The following is a 14,558-nucleotide window of genomic DNA, read 5'->3' on the forward strand; positions in this document are numbered from 1 at the left end:
GCCTGCAATTCAGTTCGATTCTGACACTAACTGGAATTAGTGCAGAGCCCACTGATTAGGGCTAAGTCCCACAAGACTGTTCTCCACTTGAGCTACCAATCACAAGTAGTAGGTCCCCAGGTTACCCACAACTTCTGTCCAACTTGGCTACAAATCAGAGGTTTCCAAGACCCTCTCCTTGGATTCAGTCATTTGTTAGAACAACTCACAAAATTCAAGGGAAACACTTATTTATGTTTATCAGTAAGTGGAAGCTCTCTGAATTCCATACTTTTGGGATTTTTTATGGAGCTTCATCACATAGGCATGATTGATCATTAGCTTAATCTCCAGCTCCTCTCCCCTTCCCGGGGTATGGGGGGATGGGGCTGAAAGTTCGAAACTTCTAATTATGGCTCAATCTTTCTGGTGACCAGCCCCCATCCCAAAACTATCTAGGAGCCCACTAAGAGTTTCCTCATTAGAACAAAAGATGCTCTCTCCTAACACCCAGAAATTACAAGGGATTTAGGAGCCCTTTGTCAGGAACCAGGGTCAAAGACCAAATATTAGAACAAAAGATGCTCCTAGTGCTCTTATCACTTAGGAAATTATAAGAATTTTAGAAGCTCTGTGCCAGGAACAGGGTGGGAGATGGGGGAGAGACAGAGAACAATATATATATTTTCTGTTATTTCAGTGTGCATTTCTAAGGCTTCCCTGATCACCCCAGCTAAAAAGTCTCCTTTTTCCAAACTTTCATTGGTTTATTCCCACTGCTCTAATGATTTAGCAATTAAAAAACCTTGTTGTATGATTATTCAAAGCCATGTCTAGTAAAACACTGAGCTCCTTGAAAGAGTAGAAGCAATATCTGAACAAGTTTTGTCTTTACCATGTAGAGTAGATGCTCAGTGACTGTTTGCTGATTGAATGAATACTTGTGTGTCTTTGTGTGTGTGTATACATGCATTCACAACACCATGGCATTTCATTTCTATAAATGATGTCTTCAATCAAAGTATACAGCTGTGTTTGAGAGACTCCTGCCAGTATGTTTTCTACACTGTATATAGGAAATGGGTTTTCAGTTTAGGAACTGTAGCTATTTGAAGAGATTGAAATTTTGTCTCTTAGATTCGCACTTGGCCTAAAATCTTTGCTGAAAAAAGAGCAGTCATGTTCCTTACAGAGGAACACCAGGTGTTCTATTAGCTGCTGCTGTTCCTCAGCAGTTCACAGTCATATCATATTTTTAAAAAGCTGTGTTACACTGTTACACTACATCCTTGAAGGGCTTCTTCTGCCTTCCTTCTTGGGGGTTTCTCTGCTTCTGCTCACAGGTTGTATTGCCCTGACTGCCAGTTTTCCATATGTACTACACAAGGCAACAATAACAATAGGACATGATTAGTGCTCCCATTTTGAGTGCGTAGTATCCTCACTGGAGGATACTACTTTTATAATTTAAGCTCACTAGCATTTTCCCCCTTAATCTCTCAATGTAGGAACTTCAGTCAGATATGCATGTATTTAAATTCTGGTGCATCTAGTTATTAGCTGTGTGATCCTGGACAAGTTGACTTTTAAACTCTAAGTCTTAGTTTTCTTATCTATAAAGTAGGGGTAATAATCCTACCTACCTGATGGGACAGTAGTGAGGACTGTGGTCATGTAGCATGGGCCCAAGCACACAGTGGATGATCAATAAATATTAGTGAGATAGTGATCAAGAAATGCTGTGAGTTTGGAGCTGATGTCTGTAAATCTAGCCTAGTGCCTGGGACAGAGTGTGTTCTCAAAAGATAGTAGCTAGTATTATAGCAAAGATGTTTGTGATGATATTGGTGATAACAGTGATAAAAATGATAGCAACTATGACTTTATTATTGTCAAGTAATATTTATTAAATGACTCAAAAAGCCAGAACTGACTTCAGCCATGTATCCTGTTCTCTCTGCCTTACATTTTCACTTATAATATAAATGTGTGGTTTGCATCTTTTGCCCCATAGACAATCTGGTTGAAGATTTTCCATTTCTTCTGCTACTTTCCTACTCCCTTCAACTAGGGAAGTATTATCTCTTTACTCTCATCCAAACATGATATGTTTTCCCTCACTTTTAAATTCATTCTCCTTAAATCTCCAACTGTCCAAATTCTATTCATTGCTCAAGAATCATCTTAAGGCTCTCTCTTCCATTATGTTACAGAACTATAGTTATCATGTAATCTAGACCGAATATTTTACAGATGAAGAAACTGAAATCTAGAGAGCACCTGCCTGCCCAACATCTTCTGGGTTGTCAGTCATAGTGGAACTAGAACTTAGATCTCCATTTTTATTGGACCATGCTTCTTCTCAACATATACAGGATTTAAGGTCCATGTTTTCAGCATGGATGCCCATGTTGAGGTCTTCCCTCTCTGAACTAGAGACTTCATTTTTTTATCCTATGCTTAAGGACTTATTAGAGATTTTTTCTCTAGTGGGCCAGTCTTGACTCTGCAATAAGATCATGAGCTTCTTTTTTAATGTCACCATGTCTTGGTCTTCTTTTTCAAATCTCCAACACAGTGTTTTGTACTTATATGCTACTCAGTGATTTGCTAACTGAATTGAATTGATTTTAATTAAATTGTAAGAATGTCACACAATTCCAACAGCTGTACTATTTATTTATTTATTTAGTTGCTTAGTTTTCTTGATCTGGTTCTCTATTTCTTGTGAAAGAGTATATCTCTGAATATCTGCTGACCAAGTAGCTGAATTTTCTCTGGGAAATTTCCAGGGAGACTTGCTTATGTCCTGAATACTTTCTCAAGTGTAGACTGGCAGGTAGGCTCAAATTCCTTCAAGTTTATTATTAGTTCCATAGTGCTGCTTCAACACTGCAGAGTAGCATATGATCAATTGCACCTCCTCATGTGTATCTACTTTAAGAACATTATCAAGCAATAGAAGATGAATGCTTCTGGGGCACTGCACAATGTTCATAGCTTACAAAGTCATACCAGGAAATTTAAATTTAAGTGTGTGTTACATCTTTCTTACTGCAGATGGATTCAGTTGAATATTGATTGACTGTCATGTGCCAAGTGTTGTGCCAGACACTGTCATATATGTTATTTAATTTGATTCTCACAAAAATTCTGTGAAGCCAAAGTTATTATGCCCATTATGTTGATGTTTAAATTAAGAAATGGAGAGGCTATGTGGCCTGTACAAGTCACACAGACAGGAAACAGGATAACTATTTGAACAATAGATTTAAACAAAATCTGTTGGTGAGTCCAATACTCTTTCCACTATCCAGTATTCCAAATAAGCTTTAAAAGTTTTTATACTTTGTTTTATAATTTTAAAAATTTCCTGTATATACACAAGACTTTCATTGACTTTATACTATCATCATTGCTATATCTTTGTAAATTTAGATAATTTTCAAAATTGGATTCCTATTTCCCTGTCTCCCTCTTGAATATAACATTCCAATAAAGGTTAAATGGCATGGTTAGGATACACAGAATTTTTTGGTTAATAATTTGAAAGTCTAGCAGGCATAAGCTGTATATACAAGTTAATGCTGATGATTGTTTGGTTTAAAAATATAAGACCAAATATATCAAATCCTATATTATATTAACTCTGATTACTGTTCTTTTGATTGTTAAGATACTATCACTATGCATTACTATTATGTAGCCTATTGTTCTATTGCACAGACCCAGAATTCACTAATTTGGTGATTAAAAAAATCTTCTCACATCATATTTAAAAATAGGCTCTCTAATATTAGGAAATTTCATTTAGTGGTGAAGAGGATCTATATCTATAAAAAGGATATTATTAACCTTTTATCTTAAATTTAGTTACAAAAATTTGGGCTTGTATTTTGTCTCTTGGTCTGCCTCAGTGGCTGTTTACCTTCTGAGCGCTGTGGTGGCAAGTCAGTTGGTGGTGAGAACAGCCCTTTTAGAAATCCTGCCATGTACAACAACACGGATGGACCTTGAGGGCATTATGCTAAGTGAAGTAAGCCAGGCAGAGAAAGACAAATACTGCATGATATCACTTATATGTGGAGCCTGAAAAAAATTGAACTCATAGAAACAGCGTAGAAAAGTGGTTTCCAAGGGCTGGGGGGTGGTGGAGAAAATAGGGAGAGGTTGGTCAAAGGATACGTACTTTCAGTAATAAGATGAGTAAGTTCTGAGGATCTAACATATAGCATGCTGACTGTAGTGTATAACACTGTATTGTATAGTTGAAATTTGCTGAGAGTAGATCTTAAATGTTCTCACTAAAAAAAAAAAAGGTAAATATGGTATGTGAGCTGATGGATAGTTAATCCAATGGGGAGAATCCTTTCACAATGTGTGCATACATCAAGTCATCACGTTGTACACCTTAAATATCTTATAATTTTATTTGTCAATTATACTTCAGTAAAGCTGAAAAAAAAGAATAGTCCTTTTAATGAAGATACGGATTGCTGCAGCATTGTAAGAAGTTGAATTTCTAGGCCAAATTCAAATATAATCTATGGTACCTCCATGCTTTCGTTCATGCTTCTGGGCACTGCAGCAAAGCCAAGGATAAGGAAAATTGAAATTGCTGCAGATGTACATGGATTGAAGTGTGGATAAGCCTGAGGATGTATGGCAAGAATAACTGTTTCTTTATCTCACACACCAGCTTCTGCTGGGATATAAGAAAAGGCAATTTTCTATTAGCATGATTGTTCAAAAGACAAATACTCTAATTAGATTTTTTAAACTGTTGCTACCTGAGGAAGTTTAAGCTACTTTGATATTATTTTTAAATAGAATTCCCTCCCCCCGTAATTATTGTAAACTAAATCCAGACTTTCAAAAAAGTCTACCAGGCTACTGAAAAGCTTCTGTTTTCCAAGCAGCAGATATTCTGCATTTATAATCAAAGTATGTTTAACCAAAAAGGGACATAATTTAGCTAGTTACGGGTGTTGCCAGTGAAAAAAAATCAATGCTTTTATAAGCTTAATAAAAGTTGGTTCAAAATACATTTTCTGCCACTGAATTCTAACAATAGTGCTCTGTACACTAGCAAAAACTTTCAGCAGACCAATTTTATCTACTTTCTTTTGATGTGAACACAGTTGTTTCCCGAATGTAAAATTGACTCCTAAGCAAGAAGAAAATTATGAGTGCAACATGACATTATACATTTGTCAAAACCTGTAGAACTGTGCAAGACAAACAGTGAACCCTAATATAAACTATGGGTTTTGTTAATGATAATGTATTAATATTGGTTCATCTCTTGTAACAAATTTACCACACTGATGCAAGATGTTAATAATAGGGGAAACTGTGTGGGGAGGGAAGCAGGGTATATGGGAATTCTCTGTACTTTTCTGTTCAATCTTCTTGTACACCTAAAACTACTCTAAAAAAATAAAGCCTGTTAATTAAAAAGGAAAGGGAGTGCGGAAGTAGATTCCTTCTCTTTCTGTGACATTGAAAGGTCACAAAATTTACTCTTTTTAAAACCATTAGGTTTAATTTAATTTTATTTTTTATTGAGTATAATTTACTTACAACATTACATTAATTTCGGGTGTACAACAATGATTTGACACTTGAATATATTGTGAAATGATCACAATAAGTGCAGCAAGCATCTGTCACCATACATAGTTACAGAATTTTTTTTCTTGTGATGATCACTTTTAAGATCTACTCTCAGCAACTCTCAAATATGCAATATGGTATTATTAACTATAGTTTCTAGGCAGTATATTACATCCCCCATGACTTATTTATTTTATAACTAGAAGCTTGTATGTTTTGATCTCCTTCACCCATTTCACCCATCCCCCCTGCCTTTGGCAACCACCAATCTAGTCTCTGTATCTATGAGCTTTTTTATTTGCTTGTTTTAGATTCCACATATAAGTGAGATCATATGTATTTTCTCTGTCTAACTCATTTCACTTAGCATAATGCCTTCAAGGTCCATCCATGTTGTCACAAATGGCAAGATTTCATTCTTTTTATGGCTGAATAATATTCCACTGTGTATGTATATACCATGTCTTCTTTATCCATTCACATATCAATGGACACTTGGGTTGCTTCCGTATCTCGGCTATCATAAATAATGCTGTAATGAACATGGGAATGCATATGTCTTTTCAAGTTAGTGTTTTTGTTTTCTGCAATTAAATACCCAGAAATGAAATCAGATTATATGAGGAACCATTGACATTTATATTTTAAGTTCACTACACTGAAGATTATTATGACCATTGTAAACTGTTGGTCATGTGTTTCTTATCCAAGTAGAATGATACAAGATATTAATTAAAAATTGCATTGTGGAAGTTAGTTTGAGATATAAATTTTGATTTAATTTTAAGAAATTTAAATAGTTTTTTTTTAACCTCAAGGTTTCTCAGTGCTTTTAATTTAGTAATGTGCAATATGACTTTCCAAAAGGGAGATACTGTATGCAGCATTTCTGAAAGTTTTAAATTGTGGAATTGTTTTGCAAAGGACAAGTGTTCCCCAGGTGGAAACATCATGAAAGATACATGGCTGACTTTCTGAGAGAAGACATTATTATATATGTCAAAATGATAGTGAATCTGAGTCAACACTGACTCTCTGAATTCCCCTCATATTCATTCACTCCTCAGTTCATTTATAATTTTGCTTGTGTTTATCAAACCATTTGCATCCTCTTACCAGCATCCTAATTTATAACCTAAATATCTAATTGTTGAAAGTGTAGCTAGGTGACACTCCTCTTCAGCAACGTCACTGTTATAATGACCTCTTTGACTTCTTTTGTAAATTTCTTTGCAGCTGGGACCTTTAACTCTCATCTGAGGGTTCAAGTCCATTCTAGACTCTGGGCTAGGGTGGTCAGCCTTCCTAGTTTGCCTGAGACTGAGGGGTTTCCTGGGATGTGGGACTTGCTAAAACCTGGGAAATCCCTGGCAAATGAAGACTAGTTGGTCTCTCTACTCTGGGTCCGATTTTGATAAGAGACCTTAGTACGGTAGTTGGTTTTACTGCTAGCCCCCCATGAAAGAACTTGAGACTTAGATTCATAAATAGAATTCTTACATGGCAGTCCAATCTCACTGACTTGATTCTTTTATGCTCCCTTATCCCCGAGTCCTTTGCCATTTACTGTTTGTAAAGCCAGGTCTTCAGCACCTTCATTTCCTTCAGTCTTGAGTCCTGCCATTGAATTATAGTCCTTGCAGAGGAACCTGGGAATCTAGTTCTTGCCAGGCTTCTCTGAAAAAAATCTCTTTTTTAATGTCTGAATTCTCATTTCTTGTTTGTTAGGTAAACCTCCATCAATTGTCTGCCTCACTTCAGCAGGGTTCCTGTATCTCTTAAGATCCTGGTGACCCTGAGTCTAGCCTTTCCTATTGCTGGGTCTGCTTAGGTTTGCAAAATCAAGACTCAAGGTATAGGACCAGATTTGCAAGTTTAGAAACTCTAACTTATTGTTCACTCAGCAATTTTCTTCTTGGGAATTGACTTAATTTTTTTAAAACAGCTATTTAATTTATACAGAGTGAACGCACTGGTCTTAAGAGCTAGACTTTGAAGAGTTTTGACAAATGCTTACATTTATGTAATAACTCACACCTCTATCAAGATGTCAAACATTTTCATCACTATAGAAATTTCCCTCAACTGTGTGGCTCCCCCAGGCAATCATAGTTCTGATTTCTATCACCATAGAAGAGTTCTGTCTGTTCTAGAACTTTATATAGTAAATACTCTCTTTTGTCTCATTTTTTTCACATAGCATGTTTTTGAGATTCATGTATGTTGTTGCATATTTCCATAGTTCATTCTGAAAATGTAATATCTTTTCATTGAGGACTTTAAATGAAGAGTTTTGGTTTTATCCAGTAAGGAATAGGATCTATTTAGGTGTCAATTTTTTTAACTAACTTATATTAAATGATCTAATTTTAGGAAATTATTTTTTCTGTGGTATATAAAATAGATTTAAAAGAACATTTTAATCATCTAAATATTACTGAAATGAGTAGGCTGAGAATTAAAGCCCTAAATAGTAAAATACACCACAGTACAATGTTGGCATCTATCACTCTGTAAGTTGTGCCATCAAGAATTAACACCTAATAGAAGAAAAATAAATGGTTTTAGCCTATTCATAGTTGTCATTCTTTTTTCATTGCTGAATAGTATTCTATTATATGAAGATACCATAGTTTGCTTATCCATTATTGTGTTGCTATACTTTGAGTTGTTTCCAGTTTTTACCAATTATAAATAAAACTGGCATAAACATTGATGTATAACTTTTTTTTGGTGGACATATGTTTCTATTCTCTTAGGTGACTATCTTGTTGTCATACTGTAGGTGTATGTTTACTATTAAAAACCACCAAACCATTTCCCAAAGTAGTTTTACCATTTTCTGCTCCCACTAGTAATGTAGGAGAGTTCTGGTTTCTCAGTATCCTTCTCAATACTTAGTGTTGTTAGTCTTTCCAATTGTAGCCATTTTTTGTGGGTGTGAAATGGCATTTACTGCAGTTTTAATTTGCATTTCCCTGATGACCAATTCCATTGAATACTTTTTAATGTACTTATTGACCATTTATATATCTTCCTTTGTCAAGTCCTGCTCAGGACTTTTGCCCATTAAACAAAATTGCTTTTATCATTGAGTTATAGGATATTTTTATATAATCTAGAGTTTGTGAATATCAAGAATATTTTCAGATTTGTTTATCAAGAGTATTTCCTTCTAGTCTGTGGCTGTCTATTCATTTTCTTAATGGTTACTTTAGAAGCTTTTAATCTTGATCAAGTCTATGTTTTTTCTATTATGGTGAGTGCTTTCAGTGTCCTAAAAAATCTTTGCCTACTCCAAGAACAGAAGGCTATTTTTTCTTCTAAAAGATACATTTTATTCTAATAGCTTTATAGATTTTGGCTTTCATGTTTCAGTGAAAATTTATCTTGAATTAATTTTTGTGTTTGCAACGTGAGGAGTTGAAGTTCATTTTCTCCTCACTGATATCCAGTTATTGGGAATTGACTTCTGATATCAAAACTTAGAATAAAGTAAATTAAAAGCTTGAATGCCAATTACATTGTGCTATAAAGTTATTTGGCTAATCAATACATATTTTTGCTTGAGACATAGTTGTCTTGTAGGTAGGCCCATTGCCAAGACTAAAAGTTAATAATCAACTGCTTCTTGTTGAACTTGAAATTAGAACAAAGTAACCTCCAAAAACTTATCCACTGGATGAAAAAGAAAACTCACGCAAGACTTTTTTCTAGATTCCCTCCTGAATGAAATTACGGCAGCAGCAACAACACAAAACCTGATGTGGTCCTGTATGGTTTTATGATGTGTTTCAGTGTCTACAATCACTGCTTGGTTTATATGTTTTGCATGTTGTATCCTTTCTGTTAACATGTGGTAGAAGCTCCTTATTCATGTAAGTATGCTAGTTCCAAAATACAGTGCAGAGTGGTATAAAACTCAGTCTTACTTGGTTGCAATAGACAGACAACCCACCTCAAAGTTGTTTAAGCAAAAAAGGAATTTGATTCAATTATGTAACTTGAGAAGCCCAAGGGTTGAGGCTGGTTAGGCCATATATGTATTGAAAATTTCCCTTAAGTAAAAAAATATTTTTAAACAGTTAAAAAAATTTTGGTCATTAAAAAAAAATAGTGGAAGTAGTCCACTGTTCTGAGCTCTCATTCTAGAAAACTAATATTTATAGATTAACGTTCTATATTTAAGAACCTATGACATCTATATTTAAACATCTATATTTAACAGTAAGCAAACTATATGGAGACTTAAAAATATACTCTAACAGTCAAAGACAGGACAGATTACTTAAATAAAATTGAGATATCTGCTCCAAATAGTACTATAGCAATTTGCATCCGTTTTCTAAAGAATTATACCAATTAAAAAAAAAAAAAAAGAACCCTGATTTGTTAACTCAAATTATCGGTATTTTCTTTCCACATTCAAATTACAATCTAAGAATCAGTTTGCTGAGTTTGGTTTAGTGGGTTTTATTTAGGATTTTTATAAAAGATAAGGAAACAGAGAAGAGGAATTGTGCCGTTCAAATGACCTCTGCAGTCCAGGTGGGACCCAAATGCTCACTTCGCCTCTGAGGTTATTACATTCTTGTTTGCTTTGACATTTAGAGATACTCCATATCTCTCTTTGTGCTGTTTGCAAAAAGCTGAGCTAGTTGAAAAGCATAGATTGACTATATTTCCAATGGTGTTTTGGTCTGCAAGCATTTGTGTCTCAGCCTTGCTGTGTGCTTGGCCAGGGCTGCATGGAGTGGGTTGTTTCTCCCGGTTGTGCAGACTGGCTGCCTGATGTCGTAGCTGCTGATAATAGCTGCCAACGAACCCTGTCCCTTTCCATTTCACCTGGTCCTCTTTTCATTGGAAAACACAGTAGCTGTAGCCGCACATAGACTTTTTCCTCTTTTCCTTTCTCCCTCTTACCCCTCCCTAGACCTCTCTGGGCTTTGACGTCACGTGTGCTCCTTTTGGTTGCCGTAGCAACCCCATTCCCCAAGCCCTCTGTCTGTCTCCTCTGGTAGGTTCCACAATGGTACAGGCAGCATCACGCTGCACAATGGTTTCCAGGCAGTGAAAGAGGGTGATTCAGCAAGCCACTCTTCTTCTTCTTCTTCTTCTTTTTTTTAAAACCTCCCCTTCTCTTTTTATTTTTATGGGGGTGGTCGGTGCTTGTTATATGCTTACCTTTTTCCTTTCCTTTTTCATTTTTACAATATTCCTTTTTTCTCCTCACCCCTCAATTCCTAGGGGCTTGAGTGACTTTAAGATTGGCTTTTCTTGGAAATCACCTGTCCATCATTAATTTTAAACAATTTCCCCACCTGCAAAGAATCTATTCCTTATTACAGTTTGGAATGTGGTTAATGAAAAACAAGTAGGGAGGATTTCTGGGGCAAACACTGCTGGATCAGGATCGTAGTTCTCAAGCACGGAATGGTAGGTGGCTCTTTGCTCATTCTGGGTTCTAACCTGTTTTTCTGGAGAATGGGGGTGATGTCTATTGATTGTTTCTGGTGGGGCGGGAGAGTGAGCATGGAAGAGGGGGGCAGAAATGGGGCGGATAGGAGGTTAACGAAGTGAACTACCTCTGAGGCAAGAAGCCACCAGCATTTCCTTCTGTGCGGAGCATCTCTCCCCAGACTTGGGCATGTTGAAACCTTTCTGTTTGGAGTGAGGTTTGGCAGAGGGTGGGAAGGAGCATTTTTATTGTGGCCAGGGATTTTTTAGACCAATGCAGAGCTACAGAAGGGAAGAGAAAACCAGAGAGAGAGAGAATGAGAAACAGCTGTACTTGTTAGAAGTGCTGACCTCAGTCCCAGATCTAAGAAATGCCATGGGTTCCATAAAACATTAAAAAAATCACATCTTTAAGTTATGCGGAGTTTAAGTTATTCAAGTTTACTTCCTGAGAGATGTAGCTTAAATAAGTATTTTGGGGCATATTTACATATTTTAGTTCGGGAATGGTATTTTTAGTTGCAAATCTAATGGCATTACTCTTGCAGAGACACTCTAGGCTAAATTTGGTCTGGGAAGAGGAACACAGAACGGGGGTCAGGTTAGAGATAAAACATTGGCACTGCATTTGCATAGGTAAGGGGTCCCTTTAAGAAAGTGATCTAGTCACAGCAGGCAGCATTTTTTTTTTTTTTCTTCTTCATGGCATGGTTCCCAGGTACTCTGTACTGGGATACTGTGTCCCCTAGAAATGTCAGAGCTCATTTGGGAGAAAAAGATATATCATCAGAAATGAGCATGGCAATGTATTTAGCAGAATTTATGTATTTGTGCCTGCAGCAAAATAAATGTGATTTACTGGAAAATCTTCAAGTAAATCAAGACTAGAGCTATTTAAAGAAAATTACATGTATATATTTCTTTTTTCCCTCTCCCTTTAAGTCTAGAGACTGAGTCTCTGTTTTTACCCCCTTAAAGACATAATTTCCTAGGGTACTGCAATTTAACCACAGAAGAAGAATGGCTTATCCCATGGCAGTTGGCCTTGAAGCAATCACAAGGTTGTTTACATGGGCTGTCTTTGCTGCAGAGCCTGACAGTGTGTTTACAGGAGCCCTGCCTGCTTTGGTGTGTTGACAATAACTTTTATGAACAAACTGGATAGAGTCAGGCTAAGTCCTATGGGACAGGCCACAGTTCAGACTGAAGGAAATTGGGTCTAAGTGCACCAGGCATTGCCAGCCCAATATCCAATTTCTCCCTCTGTCCCTAGTCTGCTAGTTGTCAGACCCTGAAAGACCTCACAGAATGCTCATCCATGTATTAAAATGGTTGCAGGAAAGGCCATTTCTCTCAGACAGGCTTCTGTAAATTTTCTACCTTAGGTGAATTTTTGTGTTATAAATATAGATAGTGATGCTAATGCCCATGAATGAGCTCGCCAGCTCCCGACTCCACTCGGGAGCCATGGGATTATAGGGGCCGGACAGTTTGGATGTAGCAGTTTTGCTGTCTCTGGTATGTATTCCCTCTACCTTGATCTCACTCTTAAAATTGACATAAAATCCTAGATTAGCTTATTTTATCACATAAAGCAAACTGGATTTTCTCTCCCGCACAGCAGCACTGGAAAATCCAATGACAAAGGTGGTATGACCTTAGGTATTAAAGAGTCTTCATGCTTCCTCATTTGTACATCGCTCCCTCTCGTTGTTGCAAGGAATCTTTAATTTGACGATCTCCTGGTGTTATAAAATCTTCACAGTTTTGGTAAAAAGATTCTTGATGATGGGCAGTAAGAAATGATATGCAGAGTGGGAAAAATCAGCTGCTTCCAGCTTCCTGCTTGCCTGCCCCAGAGCAGCAGCTGCTGTGGGGCGGAGTGTGATTACCATGCTGGAAGCGGGGGCTCATGAGCAGATCCCAGAGGGACCAAGTGTGTTTTTGCTCTCATTGTCTGGTACATCCGCAGCTATTAGTATTTAATGGTTTCAGAGTACACGGTCAATATTTTTCAAGGTTAAAATGAACTGAGAATTGATGGTGGATGCCATAAAATATATGTAGATTTTAAAATTACAGGAAAATTCATAGGATTTCCCTTGTTAGTGTATCCTATAGGAATATCATGAGCAAAAGGAATCTGCCTAATTTAAGTAATGTGAAAAAGCCTCCCATATTTAAAGGTAAAGCCTCCCATATTTAAAGGTGTTTTTGTGCATGTGTGTGTGACTTTATGTAAATGAATCTTAGTGGAAAAGTCTTTTAATACTGATGATGGATAAAGATGAATTGGGTTTTTCTTGTTAAACATGAGGGCAGATGCCTCCCTTCCTGCTCTACTTCTGGCTGCAGGTCACATTTGTAGCTATAAGACTTTACATGGAATTGGTGTGTTCAAATTGAATGATTGCCTGGGTGCTAATGAGAATAATGGACTCAAAGCAAGGGGGACTTCCTTCAATTAGAATAAGAAGTAACATATTGACATTTTAAATTCTTTCTCTGTTGCCCCTACTATTTCCTCTTGCAGTCTCTTTTAAGCTTTTGGTTGGACACTGCAACACTTATGCAAAAAAGAGGCACAAAGTGTCCAGGAATGACAAGAAAGGAGTACAATGCTGCATTTGTTGTAGGCTGAGTGCTTCCTTCCTACCACGCTTGTATCTCTTACACCTTCTTCTGAGGACCAAGGATTCGTGGAAAAAGTTGGGCCTATAGACTACTGGGGGAGATGCTTATTGATAAAGAACAAAATCCGTTTGTTCTTTTAGCATATTAGAGATAGTTGTTGCATTACATAAGTCTGAGATGAGCCACTGCTGCTGAATCAGATAAAAGATCTTGCTGCATATTGACTGAAAGAGAAATTGTAATTTAGAATTGGAGCTTGGATTTTCAGAAATTTACCTATCTGTACATATTCTCATAACCAAGTTGTAAGATTTTGACTAAAGATATTTTTGTTTGAGTACATTTTATCCTTATAAAAAAATCAAGGCAAAGAGGGGAAAGTGGAAAATCTCTATGTTTCAGGTTCTGTTTCTCCCCCCTCTATTTAATGGAAGAGAACTCCATTTCTAATTGTGAATCTTAGTAGAAACTCTAAATGGAGACTTCAGGTGATATTGAAAATCCTTAAATCGAAAGAAACATTTTTAGTTTGAAAAGTAGACTGCAAGTTTATGATTATTTTTGATAATGGATTTTCTAGTTGAACTGACATTTTAGATTCATAACAAGCCACTATGGCCTTTCTCACTGATCTTATCCCTGATGACTATGAGATGTAAAACCCATAGGCTTATAGAACTAATGCTCCTAGGAATGGAAATTAAAGTTTTGAATGGAAAAAGAAAGGACTGAAGTTTCCTTAGAAACGTTTCTAACCCATAGTTGCTCCAAAACCCCACATACACCAGAATAAACAGGATTTTTTCTACATTGTGTGTGTGTGTGTAATCGCTTATTCCTGGGCTTCCTGTATTCACTATTAAATTATAATC

The 14,558-nt window shown here is 36.5% G+C and overlaps 1 protein-coding gene across 5 annotated transcripts in view; it reads left to right on the top strand.

Annotated features, from left to right (window-relative positions):
- The first annotated feature begins 10,568 nt into the window (after positions 1-10,568).
- The window catches only part of MAPK10 (mitogen-activated protein kinase 10), a 332,407-nt gene continuing 328,417 nt past the window's right edge, over positions 10,569-14,558 (top strand). For 3 of the 5 annotated variants that reach the window (XM_036853896.1, XM_036853898.1, XM_036853899.1), the window contains exon 1: positions 10,635-11,031. The gene's annotated coding sequence lies outside the window, so the exon portion shown is untranslated. Of the gene's footprint in view, positions 11,032-14,558 lie in introns of all 5 variants that reach the window. The other 2 variants (XM_036853897.1, XM_036853895.1) reach the window with 1 other exon arrangement.

The sequence above is a fragment of the Balaenoptera musculus genome, chromosome 5, assembly GCF_009873245.2.
Source record: "Balaenoptera musculus isolate JJ_BM4_2016_0621 chromosome 5, mBalMus1.pri.v3, whole genome shotgun sequence".
NCBI classification, from domain to species: domain Eukaryota; kingdom Metazoa; phylum Chordata; class Mammalia; order Artiodactyla; family Balaenopteridae; genus Balaenoptera; species Balaenoptera musculus.